The following is a 22,756-nucleotide window of genomic DNA, read 5'->3' on the forward strand; positions in this document are numbered from 1 at the left end:
GAGCTCATTCTCTTAATAAATCTTACCTTTCTTTATATCTTCTAAATGTTGCCTTTGTTTGCCTCAGATGGGTATCTCCTGGTTTGTCACATTCAAAGTCTGTTTTTGCTTCACAAAGTAGGTTTTGATGTACGTCTTTTGCCCATGTCTTTTGACGATTGATTTTAGTTCTATGTATAAATTATACTTTCAGTTTTCCTGCACCTCTCTTAACAGTGACTCCTTCCAAGAACTGTGTACACCGAGTCTAGGGCTCCTACCTGGTCTACCTCTTCTTCCCCTCTCCATTGTTCCAATCTCTCTAAAGTTTTAAAAATATCTTTTGAAGCTGGGTAGTTCTTCTTAGTCATATCATTCCCTTACACCGTAAAGGTCAACCAGAGAAGAGCAAGAAGACTTTTTAGAAACTGATAAAATGAAGGCATTTGAGCACCAACTACTAATCAAACAACCCAATCAATCCAGACAAGGGAATTTTTAGCTTTCAGTTGCTGTTGCCCAGAACCTGGCAAGGTCATGAGCATCTGCAGATGGCAGACTTTGTGGTGAAATGGAAAGACACATAAAGGTGTCATGGCTTCAGGGATGGAAAGTGTTGTGGCATAATCCTGCATTTCAACAGTCACTCTGAAAACCCTGGGGTTCCCAGTGGAAAATCACTGTATGCCAATTTCGGAGTGACCTATGTGTGGAGCAGGGTATAGATAAGCCACCTGGGGATTGAAAGTGAAATAGCTGCAGTCAGGAAGCCTCACCCATACACCTGTGTGTATGACATGGTAACATTACTCTCTGCTTTGGAAAATACAGTTTAATTTGTAGCATATTTTCTTAATGTCAGATTAGGAGCCTGGGAATAAATTTCAATTCATATGAATTCTCTAGGGTTACATGCATAACAGCGAGTCTTTCTATTCTTAGGTAATTTTATATTTTCTGAAAATGCAAATAACCCCATAAAAAGGTCAAACTTTGATTTTAAAAAAATCTTTAAAAAAATTTTATTCACATTCTATACTTCACCACCCCCAACTCTGCTCCTCATTTATGGTATTTTACTTTGGTTCTTGTTGAAGTTAATCTTGCCATTGTTAGCTTTCTGTCAATCAGAATCCCATGGTGGTAATAATTTTGATGTATTTTGTTAAACAACAAAAACCTTTTTATACATGACACATATTTAAAGAAAAACAGTGTCACCTTTAAGAAGGTAAAACAAGTTGACAAATGTTTCTTTAAGTGAAACTAATTGCATGGAATATTTTATGACATTTCCATGGAAAATGTTACAGGACATCCCTAGAGGATTTCAGGGGAACTTTTATAGCTATTTCCTGCTCCATCAGCATTTTACAGAATCTTGTGGAAAGCAGGGGTGGTTGCTGCTGCATCTGGTTAGTCATGGGCATCAGTTTCTGTTGGTTCGTTCGTGGAGGAGCCTAACACACAAACATGTTTGTGAAGATTATCCTGAGATGATGTCAGGAATGACTGTGACTAGGACCAGCTTAACAACATGCTGTCGGGTCAAGTGCAGCAGGGAAAACCTATTTTTCTTGGTTTCCTTTTAAGACGAATCACTAAGGTGCTATCTACTTCCTTACTACTATCCTCAGAAAAAAAATCCTTTTTGAAAATTGTCACGTATAGTAGAAACTGGCTACTTTAACCCTTTTATTTTACTGAGATATTTTAAATATCATTAAGTGTGAAAACATTCAGTTCTTACTATACTATATCAAAACCATACTAGATGTGAGAAATACAAATGAATGCTTTGCTCCAAAGACTAATAATCTGTAGTCAATCATGTAGGGTTATAGCTTTTTCACGTCTGTCAACCATATTTTCTTTTATCTTGTAGCTACTATGCTTAAGCCCATTGCCATTGAAACAACTGTTAACAAATAAGTATAAAGGCTTTCACATTACCATTTCATGAAGAGCACTTTAAAATATTCAATTGATTGCACATGGTATGGTCAGAATTATGCAACTATTTTATATTAAGATGCTACTTTTCTCTAATTTACAAACTGTAATTTTCTAAACACTCTTCTACCTGCAACAGTAGAAGGGTGAATAAGACAGAAGCTATTATACCCATTTTCATAGAAGAGGAAGCATGGTTAAATCACCTGCTTTAGTTTATAGATTTACTTGTGGAAAGGGTGGACAATAGGACCCAAGGATTGAGATTCCTAAGTCTTGAATATTCTCCACTGACTGAACTACATTGATTCTCTGGAGAAACTAATTAATTGTGTTAATTTCTCAAGATGAGGATACACCAATGTGTTTTGTGATGTCTTCAAGTCATTCAACGTGGGCCATGGCCCTCCTTGGTTGCTCATATGTTGTTATCCTTGTTTACGTGGTGGTGTGTCTTCATGATGCCAAAATAACTAATCATTTCAAGATATCCTTTGAAAAAGTAAAACCAGTAGTGTTTAGTGTCATGGAGACAAAACAACCAGTTGATTTGACTTTTCTCCATTTTCAATTAGTGGTTTTACAGTCATGGAGAATTAGACTGTCCTTTTTCATCTCATGAGGTGTTTTCCACCCTCCCTCTCTCTTTCTCTCTCTTTTTTCTTCTTCTTCTCTCCCTCAATTCCTTTCATTCTTCCTTTTTCTTAACACATTTTATTCTTTTTCTACCCCAGGTAACAAATGGTTACTATAGAAAGTTTAAAATTCAAAATATAGAGAAGAAAAATTAATATGAGTATAATCATATGAAATACGTGAACATTTATTTCTAACATGAAAACTAGTATTGTTTCTTTCTCTTTTCTACAGTCAGCTTGTTGAATTTCAACTACATGTTGGAAATTTTCTCTTTGTTCTAATTTAATTATTATATATTGCCCGATCTCTGACTTCAGAGATGCTTGATTAATTTTTTATAAGATTTTTATGATGTTCTTTTAGATCTGACACTAGTTAGTAATGGGAGTGGTGTTAACCTGTTTTACTCACTGAATGTGGGCCAATTTGGGAAAACTGAGTCTTGGGTTTTGAGACACTGATCATGTGGGATTAGTGAATACATTTTGCTATTCAGTATTGTATCATATCATGTTACGCTGTGTCACTTATTCATTCAAAACATATTTATTAGCAACTTCCTTGGTTCCAGACACTGTTCTAGGTGTTGAAGATTGATTATCAAAAGGTCAGGCACAGCAAGGTGCAGTGATCACTCCTGTAATCCAAGTGCTTTGGGAGGCCGAGGCAAGAGGATCACTTGAGGCCAGGAGTTTGAGACCAACCTGGGCAACATAGTGAGACCCCATCTCTCCAAAAAATAAAAAAATAATAAAAATTTACCAGGTTTGGTGGCATGCACTTATAGTTCTAGCCACTCAGGAGGCTGCAGTGAGAGGATTGCCTGAGCCAAGGAGGTTGAGGCTGCAGTAAGTTATGTTCGTGCCACTGCACCCAGCTGGGTGACAGCACAAGACCCTGTCTCTTAAAACATCAGACGGGTTGGTCTCTGTATTGATGGAGTCCAACAACTACTGAGGAATATATGCATCAAGTTAGTTATTACAAGTTAAAACAGGTGGGAAGGAACATGCATATACTGGGCTAAAAGACAGATGCTAAAGCTATCATTTTCATGCAAGAGTTATACTTAAATCCCATGTATTTTAACATCTAATATACTCAGCCTCCCAACCCCTTCTACTGATAAGATATAGGAAAGGCACAAAAGAAGATTAACTTTAGAAGTTGCCTGATATATACTCCACACACACACACACACACACACACACAAATCTCTCTCTCTCTCACACACACACATCTATCTATATAATCTATATCTCTATATAAATATATTTAGATAAATATATATTTGTGTGTATGTTTATATGTGTGTAAAGTATTGATTTAGATAGATATGTTATGTCTATGTCTGTCAATTCTCCTTTCTCTCGCTTTCTTTCAAGGCCAACTCCCTGCAGGGATCAAGGACTGAGTAAGGAAGAGTAAGTGGCAGAAGATCATTAAGTCCTTTCTCTTTCATCTTTTGTCTCGAGGTTTGAGAGTTAGAGAAGGCAGGTACCAATCTGTAAGCTTCCCATTTTATTGATGCCAGCGACTTTCGCATAAAAGAGGCATAGGATTTCCTTAAAGTTAGAGATATCTGTGACTAATGTCTTGTTAATTTTGGAGGTCAAGCTTTGGCAGGGAGCATCTATGTGGCAAGATCCTTAAAAGGAGTAATAGAATTTATGGCAATTCTAGATTGCTCCAACTGGAACAGATACCTAAAGACAGAGTCACACAGCTTCACATAATGGAATTTTAAGAGCATATTTCAAAATGTTCTAAGCAAGTTTTATGTTGGGCCTAGGATACAAACTTGGGAAAGAGTTTATATGGCCACATTTTAATTTCTGATATATTTTCAAAATGTACATGATAGCCTTTTGGAAAACACTGCAACAACAAGAAAAACACTGAAGTGCACATTAGAAGAGCTGGGTTTCACTCGAATCTATCTGTAACCATGTAACTTTGGGCAAAGCACTTTGTCTTTCTGGGCTTTCTGTTTCTGCATCTGGAATATGAGGATTATAACTAAATGACTGCTAAGATCCTTTCTAGCTCCATACTGTTGTGATGTGAGAAGAATTCAAAATATCCTCACAGAGGAGTGAATCTGAACAAGACAACTCCCCCCACAGCCCCCCATCATCTCTCTTTTAATACTTGATGGTAATTCCAACATCAGAACCTTTGGGATATTGGAGGCAGAGTGTCATGGAGTAAAAAGAGCTCTGAATTTGCAGCTAGTCAACCCCACTTAGTAAACGTGTCACAATGGGTGAATTATACTTACAATCTGAGTCTCATGTCCCTTATTTGGGAAATAGGACAAAACCACTCACCCTCGCAGGTTCCTCATGAAGATCACTTGGGGCATTACCTTTGCAAATTTATCCTATGGCACCTGACACACAGCAGGGGTCAACTGACAGTCTTCCATCCTTTTCTCTCATTTCCTTGAATGTGGCTGGTTCAGTTTACAAGCATGATCTTAGTCAAACTTGGTCCTTCTAATCCAATTGTCCACAACCTCAACAGATGTTACACTTCCCCCTATTGATTACCTGCTTTTGATGAAAGTTGGACTGTTTTTAGACTGAAGTTTTGTCCTGGACACTTTTGGTATGGAGAAACTCTGCTGAGACTCCCTCCACTATAACTGTGTGGGTCATCAGTTTGAATAACTTCCTGACTTCTGATTGAATCCCACTGACAGAGTGACACACTGAACAGTGCAATGGCAACCACAGCAATCTAATGCCAGATCTTCACAATAGCTTTTCAGAGCCATACATCCCTCTGCTCCTGAGAATGCATTTTCTTACACAATACTCTAGGGCAGCAGAGTGCAGCACACTCTAGGGCATCAACACTCTAGGGCAGATCACTCTTTGACGAGGCAGCTATATCAGAAAAACCCACATGGTCCCATGGCTGAAGCATGGTAAATATATTAGAAATAAAAGGAAAGAATAAGAAACAGGAAAGAGTTTGAGAAGGGGAACAAAAATAGAAAAGAGAAGAAATGTAAGGTAAAACAGGGAAGGGAATAGGGAAGAAGGATAGATGTCAACAATGTTGCCAGAGGCTATAGATTGCCTTTCTAAGCATGGTAGAATCAGGAAATAATGAACAGGGGACTGCTCCCAAACAGTCCTGTAATAATTCAATGGTGTGGGAATGGTGGAGGGTTGTAAATGCTGATTTTACAACCTGGACTGTCTGCATCAGAATCACCTGAGGGCACTGTATTACATATAGATTTCTGGGCTTCAGACCCAGATGGACTGAATCCAATGGACTCAGATATGGGGCCAGGGAGCATGCCTTTTTAAATGAAGCACCCCAAATAATGCTGAGCTTGCACTAAATTCACTGTTTTATGACCATAATAAGATGCTGTTTCATCTTTTCTCAAAAAAATATATTTTTTATGTTACATCGGTTATTTGGGGGAGAAAAAAGGAAGAACACCGACAACAAAACCTGGGATTCAGCTGAATATTGTAGATATAAATCTACAAAAGGTTCAAGATAATGGGTATGAGTGTATCACACCACTGAATTATATGATTTTAGGTAAATTACCGATAATGAGATCATAGGTGGTGACCTTCAAATTTGAGGTTCCATCTCTTCTCCAGACTGTAAGAGACTACTCATTGTGGGAAGGAAAAAGCAAACACAGCTGTCTTCCATCCCAATCCTGCCACCACTTGTAAGTGACTACCCGTTGTGGGGCTTTGTGCAGACCGAGCAAGGATGCTGGTGTACCCAGAGCAGTTGGGCAAGCCAAGCCACTGGAACACAGAAGATGGGCACGGTGGTGACTATTGCATACCTCCTTATATGGAGTCTGACCTGATTTTTTCTCCCATCTGCATGTACCTGTTCTATATCAACTAACCCACCCTCTCATGCTTTCTCTCCATGGTCTTCCTTGATGTACCACAATTTTTAAATGGTTAAAACTAGACATAGTTAAATTAGACATACATGCAGAGAAGTTTTAAACTAGTTTGTCAAAGTTGCCCTACCTGTCTTCCTATTTCTGTAAGCTGGAGTGACCTCTACTGACTGCATCTTGTGTGTCTTTGACACCCAATGCAAATGCTTGGCATGATCAAATGTGACTATTTCTTTCCATTGGCTGCACTGCACTAGATGTGCACACAAAACAGAATCATAGCCAACCCACAGCTGCTTATAGGGCGTGTACTGTCATTTTGATTGAATTCCTGGACTGTCATCCACCATCTATCACAAGTGTCTTTCTTCAAAGGGAGAGTAGGAAAATAAACTTTGACTTTTGCAAGCAAAGAGAGCAAAGAATTGGTTCAATGATATGAATTTTATTAATTATGCAACTTTTTTGGAGAAGAGATAGAAGTCTGCTCCATGTTTGGAAACACCAAAGAATTTAACAATTTACATCCTGATTTAAGAAAACATAACTCACATGCTAATATATACAGCCTATTTCTACTCACGAGTAGCTTAGAAGGCATTTAGGGAAGCCTAAGGTCCCAAGCATTTCAATTCTGCTGCTCCACTGGCTAGAATTCCGAAGTATCTTCTTGATACTTTGTTGATTGCCAAATAAACGTGCCTTTAGAGAAAAAGAATAACTTTTCTCTTTTTATTTTATAAATGTAACCTTGTTTCAAAAAATTTTAGGCAGTTAATGGAAATAGAAAAGAAAAAATTAGTTATATAGGGTTTTTTGGATGGTTTTTCAGTAGTTATGTTTAGCAAAATAAGGTTTTAATAAATGTTATAAATTATTATTCTAACTGAAATTGAACTTGTCACACTGGGAATATTTCACATTTAGTGTTTTATTAATATCAAAACTTAGTTTGGATGCTAATTTAATTTCAGGCACCTGTGAAGTCCCCACTGTAATCTGCAAATGTCAGAGATGTTTGGTTTTAGTTACAAGATTAAATACTGTATGTGTTATTTACATAGTTTTAGTTTTGAAAGTTTATTTATTGAGTTGCAAAGCTTCTATAATTACTATTATTTGTACTATTTATTCCATCTCTATGGAAGAGTTCTGAAGTCTCAGGACAACCTTTATAATAATCTGACGCTTAACTTCATTTCAAAAGAAAACAGACAGAGGGCCAGTATAACATGCTCAAGACCCTGTTCAGGGCTTTCAGGCCACTCCCCCTTTTATGAAATATCTGCCTTCAGTTACAGTCTTAACTGATGGGAATGCAGATCTGTTAGCTGCAGGTGCTCATCTGCTGTAGTGAATGGGTTTGATCCTAGTTGGGCTAGCTGACGATCCTAGGTATTCCAACCTGAGACACAGAGATCAGTTAGGTTGCTTACGAGAAGCAATAGTGGAGCTGAGGCAATCTTTGACAAGGTCTGGGGCAAATCACGTTATACATATTCATAAAAACTAAAATCCTGTCAAGGGAGTTTGTCTATGGAGGGTAATAGAGCATGCATTTGTTATATATGAATTTGTAACAGATTATCATAAATTTCGTAGCTTAACACAATACACATTCATATGTCATTTTTTCCCCTACAAGTTAGGAATCTGGGCAGGAATTAATTAGGTTCACTGTTTTAGAGTTTTCTGATTCTACAAGGCCGTAATCAAGATGTCAGCTTGGCACTGAAGTCTCCTCCAAACACTCCTCTGAGGAAGGTCTACTCCCAAGCTTTCTTACATAGTTGTCAGGATTTATTTCCTAGCTTGCCATCATCTGAGAGTCTCAGTTTCTTGCCATGTGGGTCTCTTCTTAGGGCAGCTTATTTATTTATTTATTATATTTTAAGTTCTGGGGTACATGTGCAGATCATGCAGGTTTGTTACATAGGTATACATGTACCATGGTAGTGGTTTGCTGTATCCATCACACCGCCATCTACATTAGGTATTTCTCCTAATGCTATCCCTCTCCAATCCCCCTGCCCTCTGCTACTGCACCTCTAGCCCCCACCCCCCAGGCACCAGTGTGTGACGTGTTCCTTCGTGTGTTTGTGTGTTCTCATTGTTCAACACCCACTTATGAGTGAGAACATGTGGGTGTTTGGTTTTCTGTTCTTGCGTCAGTTTGCTGAGAATGATGGTTTTCAGCTTTATTCATGTCATTGCAAAGGACATGAACTCATCCTTTTTTATGGCTTCATAGTACTCCATGGTGTATATGTGCCACATTTTCTTTATCCAATGTATCACTGATGGGCATTTGGGTTGGTTCCAAGTCTTTGCTATTGTGAAAAGTGCCACAATAAACATATGTGTGCATGTGTCTTTTTAATAGAATGATTTATAATCCTTGGATATATACCCAGTAATGGGATTGAAACAAATGGTGTTTCTATTTCTTAGATCTCCTTTGATAGTGCAGGGACTGAAGATTGCAGGAGGGTGTTGGATGTCTGGGTTTGTACGAAAGATTATCAGTAGGATAATGGGAAGACAGGCACAGGAAGGGGAAGTTGGGCATATAAGCAAGCAACAATACATTAAGGGTCTGCATGGGGCAGACCGTGTTCATTTTCAGTTGGATTGAGATAAATAGAAGAGAAAGTGGTTATGCAACGAACTGAACAACAAAACATTTCAATTTCTCATGATTTATTACTTTTTTACAAAATAATTTACATATGTGTGCATGTGTCTTTATAACAGAATGATTTATAATCCTTTGGATATATACCCAGTAATGGGATAGCTGGGTGAAATGGTGTTTCTATTTCTAGATCCTTGAGTAATTGCCACACTGTCTTCCACAATGGTTGAACTAATTTACACTCCCACCAACAGTGTAAAAGTGTTCCTATTTCTCCACGTCCTCTCCAGCATCTGTTGTCTCCTGATTTTTTTTAATGATCACCATTCTAACTGGCGTGAGATGGTATCTCAATGTGGTTTTGATTTGCATTTCTCTAATGACCAGTGATGATGAGCTTTTTTTCATGTTTGTTGACTGCATAAATTTTTTTTTGAAAAGTATCTGTTCATATCCTTTGCCCACTTTTTGATAGGGTTGTTTGTTTTTTTTCTTGTAAATTTGTTTAAGTTCTTTGTAGATTCTGGGTATTATCCCTTTGTCTGATGGGTAGATTGCAAACATTTCTTCCCATTCTGTTGGTTGCCAGTTCATTCTATTGATATTTTCTTTTGCTTTGCAGAAGCTCTTAAGTTTACTTAGATTCCGCTTGTCTATTTTGGCTTTTGTTGCCATTGCTTTTGGTGTTTTAGTCATGAAGTCTTTACCCATGTCTATGTCCTGAATGGTATTGCCTAGGTTTTCTTCCAGAGTTTTTATAATGTTAAGTCTCATGTTTAAATCTTTAATCCATGTAGAGTGAATTTTTGTATAAGATGTAAGGAAGGGATCCAGTTTCAGCTTTCTGCATATGGCTAGCCAGTTTTCCCAACACCATTTATTAAATAGGGAATATTTTCTCCATTGCCTCTTTTTGTCAGGTTTGTCAAAGATCAGATGGTTATAGTTGTATGGTGTTCCTTCTGAGGCTTCTGTTCTGTTCCATTGGCTGTATCTTTGTTAAGATTCAAATAGATGCAATAAAAATGATAAAGGGAATATCACCACCAATCCCACAGAAATACAAACTACCATCAGAGATTACTACAGACACCTCTGTGCAAATAAACCAGTACATATAGAAGAAATGGATAAATTCCTGGACACTTACAGCCTCAAAAGACTGAACTAGGAAGAACTTGAATTCCTGAATAGACCAATAACAAGGGCTGAAGTTGAGGTAGCAATTAATAGCCTACTAACCAAAAAAGTCCAGGGCCAGATGGGTTCACAGCCAAATTCACAAGAGGTACAAAGAGGAGCTGGTTCCATTCCTTCGAAAACTATTACAAACAATACAAAAAGAGGGAATCCTCCTGAACTCATTTTATGAAACCACCATCATCTTGATACCAAAACCTGGCAGAGGTGCAACTAAAATAAAAAATTTCAGACCAATATCCATGATGAATATTGATGCAAAAGTCTTCAATAAAATATTGGCAAACCAAATCCAACAGCACATCAAAAAGCTTATCCATCACAATCAAGTTAGCTTCATCCCAGGGATGCAAGGCTGGTTCAACATATGCAAAGCTATAAACATAATCCATCACATAAACAGAACCAAAGACAAAAACCACATCATTATCTCAATGCAGAGAAGGCCTTTGACAAAATTCAACAGCCCTTTATGCTAAAAACCCTCAAAAAACCAGGTATCAATGGAACGTATCTTAAAATAATAAAAGCTATTTGTGACAAACCCACAGCCAATATCATACTGAATGGGCAAAAGCTGGAAGTATTCCCTTTAAAAACTGGCACAAGACAAGGATGCCCTTTCTTATCACTCCTATTCAACAAGGTATTGGAAATTCTGGCTAGGGCCATCAGGCAGGAGAAGAAAATAAAGCGTATTTGAATAGAAAGACAGGAGGTCAAATTGTCCCTGTTTGCATATGACATGATTGTATATTTTGAAAACCCCATCGTCTCAGCCCAAAGTCTCCTTAAGCTGATAAGCAACTTCAGCAGTCTCAGGATACAAAATCAATGTGCAAAAATTGAAAGCATTTCTATATACCAATAATAGACAAACAGGGAGCCAAATCATGAGTAAATTCCCATTCACAATTGCTACAAAGAGAATAAAATTGCTTAGGGCAGCTTACAGCATGGGAGCTTGCTTTATCAGGCTAGCAAGAGAAGAATCTGCAAGCAATACAGGAGTTACAGTGTACAGTAATGTAATCTTAGGAGTGACACCCCATCACCTTTGCAGTACTCTATTGATTGGAAACAAGACACAGGTCCTGCCCACACTCAAGGGAAGGGGCTTACACAAGTGTGTAACTATTAGAAGGCAGGGATCATATTGAGGGTCATCTTAGAGAGTGTCTTCTACAGAGCAGAAACAGAAAATCTAAGAAAAAAGAGAGAGAGAAGTGGGTGGGGTGAGAGAGAGAAGTATAGATAAAGGAGGTGGAGAAGAGGAACAGGAAGAAGAAAGAAACCTTGATTTATTGATTTTTTTAATTATCGTGAGGGATCAGGCTCTACTTCTCAGAAAGTGGGTAGTATAAAAATCTTATAGTCACTTTATGATAATTACTTCTCTTAAATATTTTTGAAAAATTTTAATTATGGTAAAAATAGGCATAACATAAACTTTGCCATCATAATCATGCTTAAACATACACTTCCCTAGTATTAGTTCAGATTGTTGTGCAACCAATCTTTAGAACTTTTTTTATCTTGCAGAGGTATATGCTATATTTTCTTTATCCATTAGTCTGTCAGTGGATACTTGAGTTGCTTTCACATTTTGGTAATTGTGAACAATGCTGCTATATACATGGATATGTAAATATCACTTTGAGATCCTGCTTTCAATTCTTTTTGGTATGTGTCCAGAAATAAAGTTGATGGATCATATGATAATTATATTTTTAATTTTTCTTTTTTTTTAACCAGGAACATGTGCACTTTATTGAGTGCCATTGTAGAAACGCGTGTGAGGATAAAGAGCTGTTACAGGACTCAGCTCTGGGGCTGGGCGAGGAATGGAAGGTGGAGTATGTGGGAAACAGGTGATGGGCAGAGCCCCCTGGCCTGGATGATTCCTCTTGATCTATTGATAGACTTGCAAGATCAGTACTGGGATGATGATCAGCAGAATCGTCATGATAATGCCCCAAATCAGGGCACTTGGCGGTGGAGGCATAGGCCTGGGCCCCAGTCAGTTCACCAACCATCTTCCCATTCCTAGACTTTACGGAGTAGGCAAATGCTATGAAGCCCAGGCAGCAAGAGTTCATGGAGAGGGTATTGAACAGGGATTAGATGACATGGTCAGGCACGGAGGCCTCTCTGTGGATGTGGATCATGGCGAATGTAGGGGTAGCCAGGTTGTGGGGCATCCCCAGGACGTCCACCTCATGCTTCTCCTTCAGCATCTCATAGCTGGGGGGATGATCGGTGTTGGCAGGACTGAAGAAGGTTTAAATGGTGTGGTTCATGCTGTCCAGGGAAGACCAGCTGTGGTTGGGTTGCTGGGATGGTTCTTAATAGGCCCTATATTTTTAATTTTTTAAAGAACTGCCATACTGTTTTCCACAGCAGCTACACTATTTTACATGCCCACTAAAAATGCATGAGAGTTCCAGTTTCCTCACATCTTCAGCAACACTTGTCATTTTCTGTTTTTCTTTCTTCTTCTTCTTCTTCTTCTTTTTAATAATGGCCATCCTAATGGGTACAAGGTGGCATCTCATTGTGGTTTTGATTTGTATTTCCCTAATGATTAGTGATGTTGTGAATTTTTTCACATATGCACTGTCCATTTGTATATCTTCTTTGAAGAAATATCTATTAAGTTCTTTATCCAGTTTTAAACTAGATTCTAGATTTTTTCACATTTTAAACACAAACTTTGACTTGAGTGTTTTAAAATATCCAGATTATGAAAAAAGAAAGTTTTTTTCTTCACACAGCATAAAAAATGAAAAAAATTCTCTATTATCCACCTCACTTTATACAAACAAGCCCCTTCACGAACTGAACATAAACCCAAAGTCTTAAAATACGTTTAGGCACAGACTTTGTTAGAGGAGTGTTGTGGTGGATGGGGCACAAGAGTCTCTGAAGGAGCTTGTACATTCCATGCTTCCAGAATTTCACTTCTTCCAGATACCTTCCTCTAACACCTGTCTTGGTCTTTTTACAGACACAATTAACAATAAACTGCTAAATTAGGTAGGATATCTAAAGTAGATATAACTTGAAACTATGCGAGGGACAGTGTTTTGTTCTGAGATCACTGAAGTTCATCTTTGAGAAGGCCATGCAGCAGGTTGCTTGCTGGAAAGGCCAGTACAGTTTTCTAGCAGGTGAATTCCAAAGCCACATGTAGAAAGGTTTCTTTCCAAAGCTAGGGGGCTAACACCCAGAGACAGAACTCTTTTACTCTGCCCCACCCCCTCCCTGTGCCCCTTCTTAGGGCTGCACAAAGACCTGATTGAATGATTGGATCTGTGCTTTGCAGTGAAAGAGAATCAGAAGCCTTTTCTTTTTCCCTTTTTATTCTCTCCCCCCGCTTTTTTTTCCACTACTCTAATGAAATTTGCAGACATGGAAAGGAAACTGAGTTATTTATAGGAGTGGGAGGAATGTGAGCGCTAATTGTGCTTAGTCTATTCCTAAGTGCGTAATCTGTTTGCTATTAAATTTTACAATCTTTCAGCAATATACACATTTTTTAAAGACAGAACTTCATAAATCTGACAAACAATGACCAAAGTAAATTGTTCTAAGGTTTTAAATCTTCTAATCAAAGTCAGGTTTAAAATTATTAAAAATTATTTGTAGAATTAACTTCTTTTTCAGCAGTAATACTTCCCTTCTTCCTTTGACTAGTTTATTCATTTCCTTTCTAGAGTTGTAAAGTTTGATATAGCTACTCATGGATGTAAATTTTGGGGTGCTAGTTATGCCCGTGTGCATACTAATTCATAGGCAAATTGGGTCAAACGAGAAGCTGTTGGTTGCAAGTGTCTGAAGAAGGTCCTGGGAACTTGAACTCTAAATTCAACGTTTTGATAATCTAATAGCTCAAATTATTCTGTGGAACTTGAAGTCATTCTGGATAGAAAATTATCTTGAGACATACATTTTTCTTAGGGATCCCCATTTTCACTATCTCTAAACAATCCCAAAAGCCTTCTGGTCCTTCATATAAATGGACTCATATTTAAAATTAAATAAATAAATTTTTCACGGTTAAAATAAATAATTTCTACCATGAAAAATTTACCTAGGAATGATCATGATTTGTCTAGTTCCCTTTAACAAGTATTTATAAATAAATAAATTTTTCATGGTGGGAATAATTTCCTGTTTAAAATTTGTTTTAGTTTGTCAAGTTTGCAAGAGATAGAAAATTACACAAATTATTTTAAGAAAAGATGGCTTTATTAAAAGAGAGTATATTAAATTCATAACTGAAAGACCACTGGGGAATAGACAGGCATAGCGGGGGTCATATGGAGGCTCTGACACATGGCTGTTTTTCCTTTTTCTGTCTTTGCACAGCTCCCTCTGCCTTCTTCTGCTTTTGGGTATCAATCAATAGAGTATTCACCTGTTTTCTTACATGTTGTTTCTTCTTTATACTTTCTGGTTGCTCATATTGCTTTATATGATGCTTTCTTATAATTTTGGTGTGTTGTGATATGTCATATTTCTGCCTAACCCATGCTGTCATGTTAACTTCAGTGTCTACTACTTAGCTGCCTTAGTCATTCAGTATTTTCAGTTAAAATTCTTGAGACAGGAAATTTGCTGGGGTTTAGTTTGACTTGTTATTTTGACTTGCACTCCAAGACACACTGTAGGTTACTGGCCAGCCAATTATTTGGCTGTTTTTGAGTTAGTTGCCAATTTCTTTCAGTCACCTGTGACTTGAGGTGGAGAGAACAGGGTCATGTGATCCATATAGGACTTCCTCTTCCATTGGAGCTCTACGTAATTCAGCTATTTTGGAGGGTCTTTCACTACTCTCCAGAGAATGTGGTAAATATCAATCAATTAAAATAATAATTTTGATCATTTTCCATTTCTGAGTCTCAGTTTCTCCTCTGTGTAAATGAAATACTATCTAGTTTTGAGACTGCTTGGGGTAGTAACAAATTACTCCCAAATTTAGTGGCTTAGAAAAAGAAACTATTATTTTTTTCTTATGATTCTGTGGATTATTGACTGGGCATCCTGCTTCATGGAGTGCCACTGTGGGATGTCTGAAAGGTTCTGCTATGTCTTTACTCACATAGCTGGCAAAAGACATAGCTGGTAATTGGTGCTGGCTGCTGCCTGTGAGCCCTACTGGGGCTGTGGACCAGGCCCCTTGATTCTCCTCTGTGTGAGCCTTTCCACAAAGCTTTTTGGGTTCCATAACAGCATGGTGGCTAGGTTTCATGGAGGAACAGTTCAAGAAGATAAGCCTCAGTGTGCAAGCATGTATCAAACCTCTATTGCATTATTCTTGCTAATGTCCTGTTGGTCACAGCTGGCCACGGGGCCAACCTAGCCTCCAAATGGCTAGAGACTTACAGGTGTATGCATCTGGGAGGCATGGTTTAATGGGATCCCCCAAATAAATCTGTCATGCAAATGTTGTCACATTAAATGAGATAGTAGATGAAAAATGTTCTATAGTCTTTAATGCATATGATTAATGCTCAGTAAACATTTGAATAGGATTTCTGTTGAAGGAAATTTTAACAGTTTTTTTGTCAATTAAAATGGCTACATTTCTGATACTTTTTATTACCATAATTAGGAATTTCTTCATTCTTAAAAGATACTTCAGGATTCTCAAAATTTCTATGTGGCCCAGCCTTCTCTCTTTCTCCAAGTGTCCCTGGTTCATGTCTCCAGGGACCTTACAGTAACTAAGAAAACTACTGCCCAATAGTATTTCAGGTTAGGCATTCAGTGGGCCCAGAATGAGATAGGTTAGCTCGGGAAAGCATCTCAGAAGGGAAAGCCTTAGATGTTCTTGGGTGAAGAGAAGTAACCACTCTGTCCGCCCTGCAATCTCTTGATTTTGCAGAAAAGGAAACTGAAGCCTAGAAAGGAAAAGCTATCTCCCTAAAATCACTGTCAGTGAGCAAAACAGAATTCGAACCACTTTCTTCTGATACATTCATCCATTCACAAATATTTATTGAGTGTTAAGCACTGTATGAGGCTTCATATATACAGGAGAAAACGAAAGAGACACACCCTCAACTTTGCAGCCTGTACAGTCTAACCCAGGGTAAAGACAGTAACTAAGTAAACTATCCAAAATTGTGATATAGACACTTTGAACAAACCCAGCAAAGCAGGATAGAGAGTAGTGTTGGAAACATGGAGAGTCAGGAAAGGCTTTTCTGATGATATAAAACTTAAGCTGCATCCCAAAGGGGAACTGAGAGGGAGCCAGCCCTGAGAAGATCAGAACCACATCCCAGACAGAGGGAGCAATATTTATCAAGGTGCTGAGTCTGGAACAATTTTTGTGTGTTAAAGAAAATAAAAGAAAAAAAATCCATGAGTGGGACCACTGAGAATGAATAGGTGAGATGCACCTGACTAACCTGGAGAGGTGGGAGGGATCAGAACCTGCAGGGCTTTTGGGGTCATGGAAAGAAATCTGGATTTTATTTTAGACATAGTAGGAAGTTACTGAAGTATTTTTTAACAAGAGCAACATAATCCAATTTGTGTTTTTAAAAGGCTTACTCAACACATGTTGATTGCAAATCTACTTATTTGCCAGGGACTCTGCCAAGTGATATTGTTGCAGAAAAATAACATATGGCCCTGGAGAGGCATCCATAGCATAATAGATTGCAATGTGTGGGGAGGAAGAAAGACACATCCATTAGTGACAACATAAGTGTGGTAAGTTACCCAACAGACTATTTTCTGTTGCTCATGAAACTTTCCTACTTGAACCTGTCTGTGATGTTGCTGAAATGACAGCCTTAGCTGGCTAATACCATGGAACCCAGTTTCCCAGACACAGCGAATTCACCCAAGGGTGGGACACTGGTCCAAGGTAGATCCACTGTAGACCAGGAACACATTAGAATCTCCCTTAAACATTAGTTAAATAACACTGAGAATGTAATCATTAATGGTGATCATGGCCTTGCAGAGGATAAAGCCATGTGGCTACTGTTTATGTTGGACACAGTACAATCAGAGGTGGCTGGTCAGCTAAAAGAAGAATCAGAAAAGAGGCAGACAGAAAGCAGATGAGAAACAGATTATAGTATTTGAAAAGCATATTTAAAAATATGTATTCCTAAGGGGCTTCCCAGTTCCAAACTTTGCAACTCTAGACTTATTTTAGTCTTTGCCTGTGAAATTTCTTACCATACCCTTAAGGTATATTGGTGCCTCTCTCTGCCTCCTCATACTTGAGATGGGTCTACAAAGATTTGTAGGCTTTTCCTGGTTAGAGAAACAGAAGAAGGGTATTCCAGGCAAAACCAATAGTCTATTTAAAGGTACAAAAGCACAAGCATTCTAAAGGGGAGTTGCTTCAGAAGGTACTTTCAGTAAACACTGTATGAAATGTTGGCCGGGAATAGGAAGACCACCAAGTTTGATGATTGAAGTGAAGGGAAGTTGAAAGGATATTTGGAACTAAGTCTCCACTTACAGGTCAAATAGTTGATGGTGATGGAAAAATTATACTTTACTCTGCTTCTGTGAATTCTTTTAACAATGCAAAATTCTCATGGACAATTGTCAGCACCAAACACACTACCTGGCATTTAGTACGTATTCAGTAAATATTTGAGGTGTGAATATTGTCTTTCTTTTTCTTTTCCTCTGGTTCACAGTCAGTAGTAAACCGGGGCATATTACAAATTGAGATCCAAGTTGGATTAAGTACCCAGGTAAGCACTGAAACATACAGGGGTATTTACAACAAGAAGCTCAAGTTCTATTCCACCATGAATAATAAGCTGACTTCCAGTTGGCAAATCTCCATTCCTTCCCAAAAGCCAACTGGCAACCTCTTGCCCTCATTCCTCTTGGAATTTACAGATGTGTGCTGGACAGTGTGGGAAAGGGTATTTTACAGCAGCAATTAGTTTATTCCTGGGGTAAACAGTAGAACTTTAAGGATAATTGCAGCAAGAAATTTGTTTCCTATTGCAGTGTGAATGACCTACAGGCAGCCAGTTGGCTGCTTGCCCTACAAATTCCCAAAATGACATTGGCAACTGTTTTTGCATTTGTGCCTTGTAGGGATTTGCAGATGCACAATGGGCAAAGCAGAAAAAATGGACTGTATTTTTATATATGTTGGTAAAACCAAGCATGGTTTTCTAAGAGAGGTTAATTCAGCAGCGGGAAATTTGGGTCTGTGTAAGGGGAGAGCTTGCTTCTCTTTAAGATGGAAGCTTCAGCCTGAGTGCCAGTTGGCATTTCCTGACTCTGCTGTAGAGCCAACACACATGCAGACAGCAGAGTCACTTAATCCCTTTGACTTTGCTGTTTGCTGCCTGAGACTGTACTAAGCTTGTCGAAGCCTGAAACAACATGTAACTATGAGGTTGTGGGCAGCCAGGAGCCAGTCTTTCACAGCCTTGGGGAAACTGACTGTACTACCCTCTACAATTTGCTTCTTAGCCAAGGTTGGCTATTTCCCCAAATTTCTCTTTCAGGTGTGGCATTATAGAGATCATTATTATTGTTGTTGCTGCATTTTATGAGAACACAGACACAATAGTTTCCAGCTTGCTTTTGTACATAGTATCCTTAAATATGTTACTCTCTCCAATGCAGGCTCCAATTTAAAATGTCATCACAGGAAGCAGCAATGTCACATATTTTTATAGCCCTTTCTCTTATAATTGGTGTGTAATTATACTTTGATATTTAGGTGTGGACATTAAGGAAGGGGTTATTTCTGCCATATAGAAGGGAAAAATTACTAGGAAAACCCATAGAAAGTTAATTTTGTAGTTGAAGTTGGAGATGGTGATTTCTATTATTATAGATCATTTAATCTTTCCATGTAAATGGGAAAAATGCAGTCTTGCTTTATTAATTGTTAATAATTTTCTCTTATAAACTCAGAGCACTTCAAAAGTGGTTACTGTGCCTTATGTATCTCTTGCCTCTTAATTGATTTCCCTGCATCCATCCCTGGGTCCCCTTCCCCTACCCTCAATCTGTTCTATATACATGACAATTTTAATCATGATGAGCTAAAATTAATTTAATAAAATCCTATTATCTTTGGGATAAAGATCACGCATGTTTTCTGAGGTCAGCATTCTTAGCATGGCCAAAAGGTCCTGCTTGATATGGCACCACTATCATCTCTCAGGTACTCACAAACCCATTCTCCACAATCCAGTCTTTTCTGTTGGTCTTTTCCTCTGATTATCTAATGCATCATGATTCTTGCCATAAGACCATTGCAGATTCCATTCCAGCTTTTCCCACTGGTCTCTGTAAAAGTTAACTGCTTCTTATCCTTCCACTCTCAGCTCATACTTGATCTCTTTCCTAATTTCCAGACTTACTCAGGTTACCCTGTCATTCGCTCAAACAGCATCTGTAAATCTCCTTAACTCTGATCACAATCTGTCATTCTACAGGAATTTGGGAGTACTTAACAGATGTCTACCCTCCCCCATCAATAAAGACAAGGACTCTATTTCTAGCACTATCATGTCCCTGGCAGAAGGTTGGAAGAATGTAGTGAACTCCATGTAAGGAGAGCATGAGTCAAGTCAAGAAGGAGATGCCAAATTTAAAGTTAAAAAGAAGCAGAATGAAAAGTCCCTGAGGAAAACAATTCTAAAGAGGCTTTAAAGGAAAAGTGTCAAGATCAGTTTCAATTTTAGTTTGTAGGAGCTGATGGACAAGATGTGAATTTCCAGTGAACCAGGCTCTGAACTTCATTTTGAAGTTAAAAATTGACTCTTGGGTTTTAAGAGACAGCATCGGAGAAATAGACTCACTGATCTCCAAGCAAAGGGCATTTTCTTTTATAACTGTATAATTTTTTTATTTTTCCATAAGTTATTGGGGTATAGGTGGTATTTGGTTACAGGAATAAGTTCCTTAGTGGTGATTTGTGAGATTTTGGTGCACCACTCACCTGAGCAGTATACACTGCACCATATTCGTAGTCTTTTATGCCTCGCCTCTACCCATTCTTCCCCACAAGTCCCGAAAGTCCAATGTATCATTCCTATGGCTTTGTGTCTTCATAGCTTAGCTCCCACATATCAGTGAGAAAATACAATGTTTGGTTTTCCATTCCTGAATGGAACTTCCATTCCATTAGTAACTTCCATTCTAAGTTACTTCACTTAGAATAATAGTCTCCAATCACATCCAAGTTGCTGTGAATGCCATTAATTCATTCCTTTGTATGGCTGAGTGGTATGCCATCATATAAATATACCACAGTTCCTTTATCCACTCATTGACTGATGGGGCATTTGGGTTGGTTCAATGATTTTTCAATTACAAATTGTGCTGCTGTAAACATGCATGTACAAGTATCTTTTTTGCATAATGACTTTTTCTTTTCTTTTGGGTAGATACCCAGTAGTGGGATTGCTGGATCAAATAATAATTCTACTTTTTGTTCTTTAAGGACTCTCCATACTATTTTCCATAGGAGTTGTACTAGTTTACATTCCCACAAACAGTGTAAAAGTGTTCCCTGTTCACCAAATCCACACCAATATCTACTGTTTAAAAATTTTTTTTTTTTATTATGGTCATTCTTGCAGAAGTAAGGTGGTATTGCATTGTGATTATGATTTGCATTTCCCTAATAATTAGAGATATTGAGCATTTTTTCCTATATTTGGCCATTTGTATATCTTCTTTGAGAATTGTCTATTTAAGTTCTTAGCCCACTTTTCGATGGGATTGTTTTTTTCTTACTGATTTGTTGAGTTCATTGTAGATTCTGGATATTAGTCCTTCATCAGATGTATAGATTGTGAAGATTTTCTCCCACTTTGTGGGTTGTCTGTTAACTCTGCTGACTGTTCCTTTTGCTGTTCAAAAGCTCTTTAGTTTAATTAGGTCCCAGCTATTTATCTCTGTTTTTATGGCATTTGCTTTTGGGTTCTTGGTCATGAAATCCTTGCCTAAGCCAATGTCTAGAATGGTTTTTCCAATGTTATCTTCTAGAATTTTAATGGTTTCAGGTCTTAGGTTTAAGTCTTTAATCCATCTTGAGTTGATTTTTGAATAAAGTGAGAGATGAGGATCCAGTTTCATTCTCTTACATGCGGCTAGCGAATTATCCCAGCACCATTTGTTGAAAAGGGTGTCCTTTACCCACTTTATGTTTTTGTCAAAGATCAGTTGGCTGTAAATATCTGGGTTTATTTCTGTGTTCTTTATTCTGTTCCATTGGTCTATGTGCCTGTTTCTGTGCCAGTGTCATGCTGTTTTGATGACTATGGCCTTATAATGTAGTTTGCAGTCAGGTAGTATGATGCCTCCAGATTTGTTCTTTTTGCCTAGTGTTGCTTTGGCTATGTGGGCTCTTTCTTGTTTCCATATGAATTTTAGAATTGTTTCTTCTAGTTCTGTGAGGAATGATGGTGGTATTTTGATGGGGATTTCATTGACTTTGTAGATCTCTTTTGGCAGCATGGTCATTTTCACAATATTGAGTCTACCCATCTATGAGGATGGGATGTGTTCCCATTTGTTTGTGTCATCTAAGATTTCTTTCAGCAGTGTTTTGTAGTTTTCCTTGAAGAGGTCTTTTAACTCCTTGGTTAGGTATATTCCTAAGTATTTTATTTGCAGCTATTGTAAAAGGGGTTGTGTTCTTGATTTGATTCTCCCTGGTTGCTATTTGTGTAGAGAAAAGGTATTGATCTGTGTACATTAATCTTGTATCTGGAAACTTTGCTGAATGTTTTTGTCAGTTCTAGGAGCTTTCTGGAGGAAAATTCAGGGTTTTCAAGGTAAACAATGATATTGTCAGCAAACAGTGACAGTTTGACTTTCTCTTTCCTGATTTATGATTCCCTGTATTTCTTTCTCTTGTCTGATTTCTCTGGATAGGACTTTCGGTACTATGTTGAAGAGGATTGGTAAGAGTGGGCATCTTGTCTTGTTCCAGTTCTCATAAGGTATGCTTTCAACCTTTCCCCATTCAGTATCATGTTAGCTGAATGGGTTCGTCATAGATGGCTTTATTACATTAATGTATATCTCTTGTATTCTGATTTTGCTGAGAGTTTTAATCATAAAGGGATGCTAGATTTTTGTCAAATGTTTTTTCTGCATCTATCGAGGTGATCATGTGATTTTATGTGTGTATGTTTACGTGGTGTATCACATTTATTGACTTGCATATCGTAAACCATCCCTACATCCCTGGTATAAAACCCACTTGATCATGGTGGATTATCTTTTTGATTTTTTTTTTTTGAGACGGAGTTTTGCTCTTGTTACCCAGGCTCTTTTTGATATTTATTGGATTTGGTTAGCTAGTATTTTGTTAAGGATTTTAGCACGAATGTTCATCAAGGATATTGGTCTGTAGGTTTCTTTTTTGGTTATGTCCTTTCTTGGTTTTGGTATTAGGGTGATGCTGGCTTCATAGAATGAATTAGGGA

General features: G+C 38.0%; 1 long non-coding RNA gene across 1 annotated transcript in view; it reads left to right on the top strand.

Moving 5' to 3' along the window:
• LOC103793351 (uncharacterized) overlaps positions 1–22,756 on the top strand; it is a 175,088-nt gene that overhangs the window by 101,365 nt on the left and 50,967 nt on the right. Inside the window, exon 6 of the long non-coding RNA XR_008481670.2 lies at positions 16,903–17,027. This is a non-coding gene — a long non-coding RNA (uncharacterized LOC103793351). The remainder of the gene's footprint in view (positions 1–16,902; positions 17,028–22,756) is intronic.

The sequence above is a fragment of the Callithrix jacchus genome, chromosome 5, assembly GCF_049354715.1.
Source record: "Callithrix jacchus isolate 240 chromosome 5, calJac240_pri, whole genome shotgun sequence".
NCBI classification, from domain to species: Eukaryota; Metazoa; Chordata; class Mammalia; order Primates; family Cebidae; genus Callithrix; species Callithrix jacchus.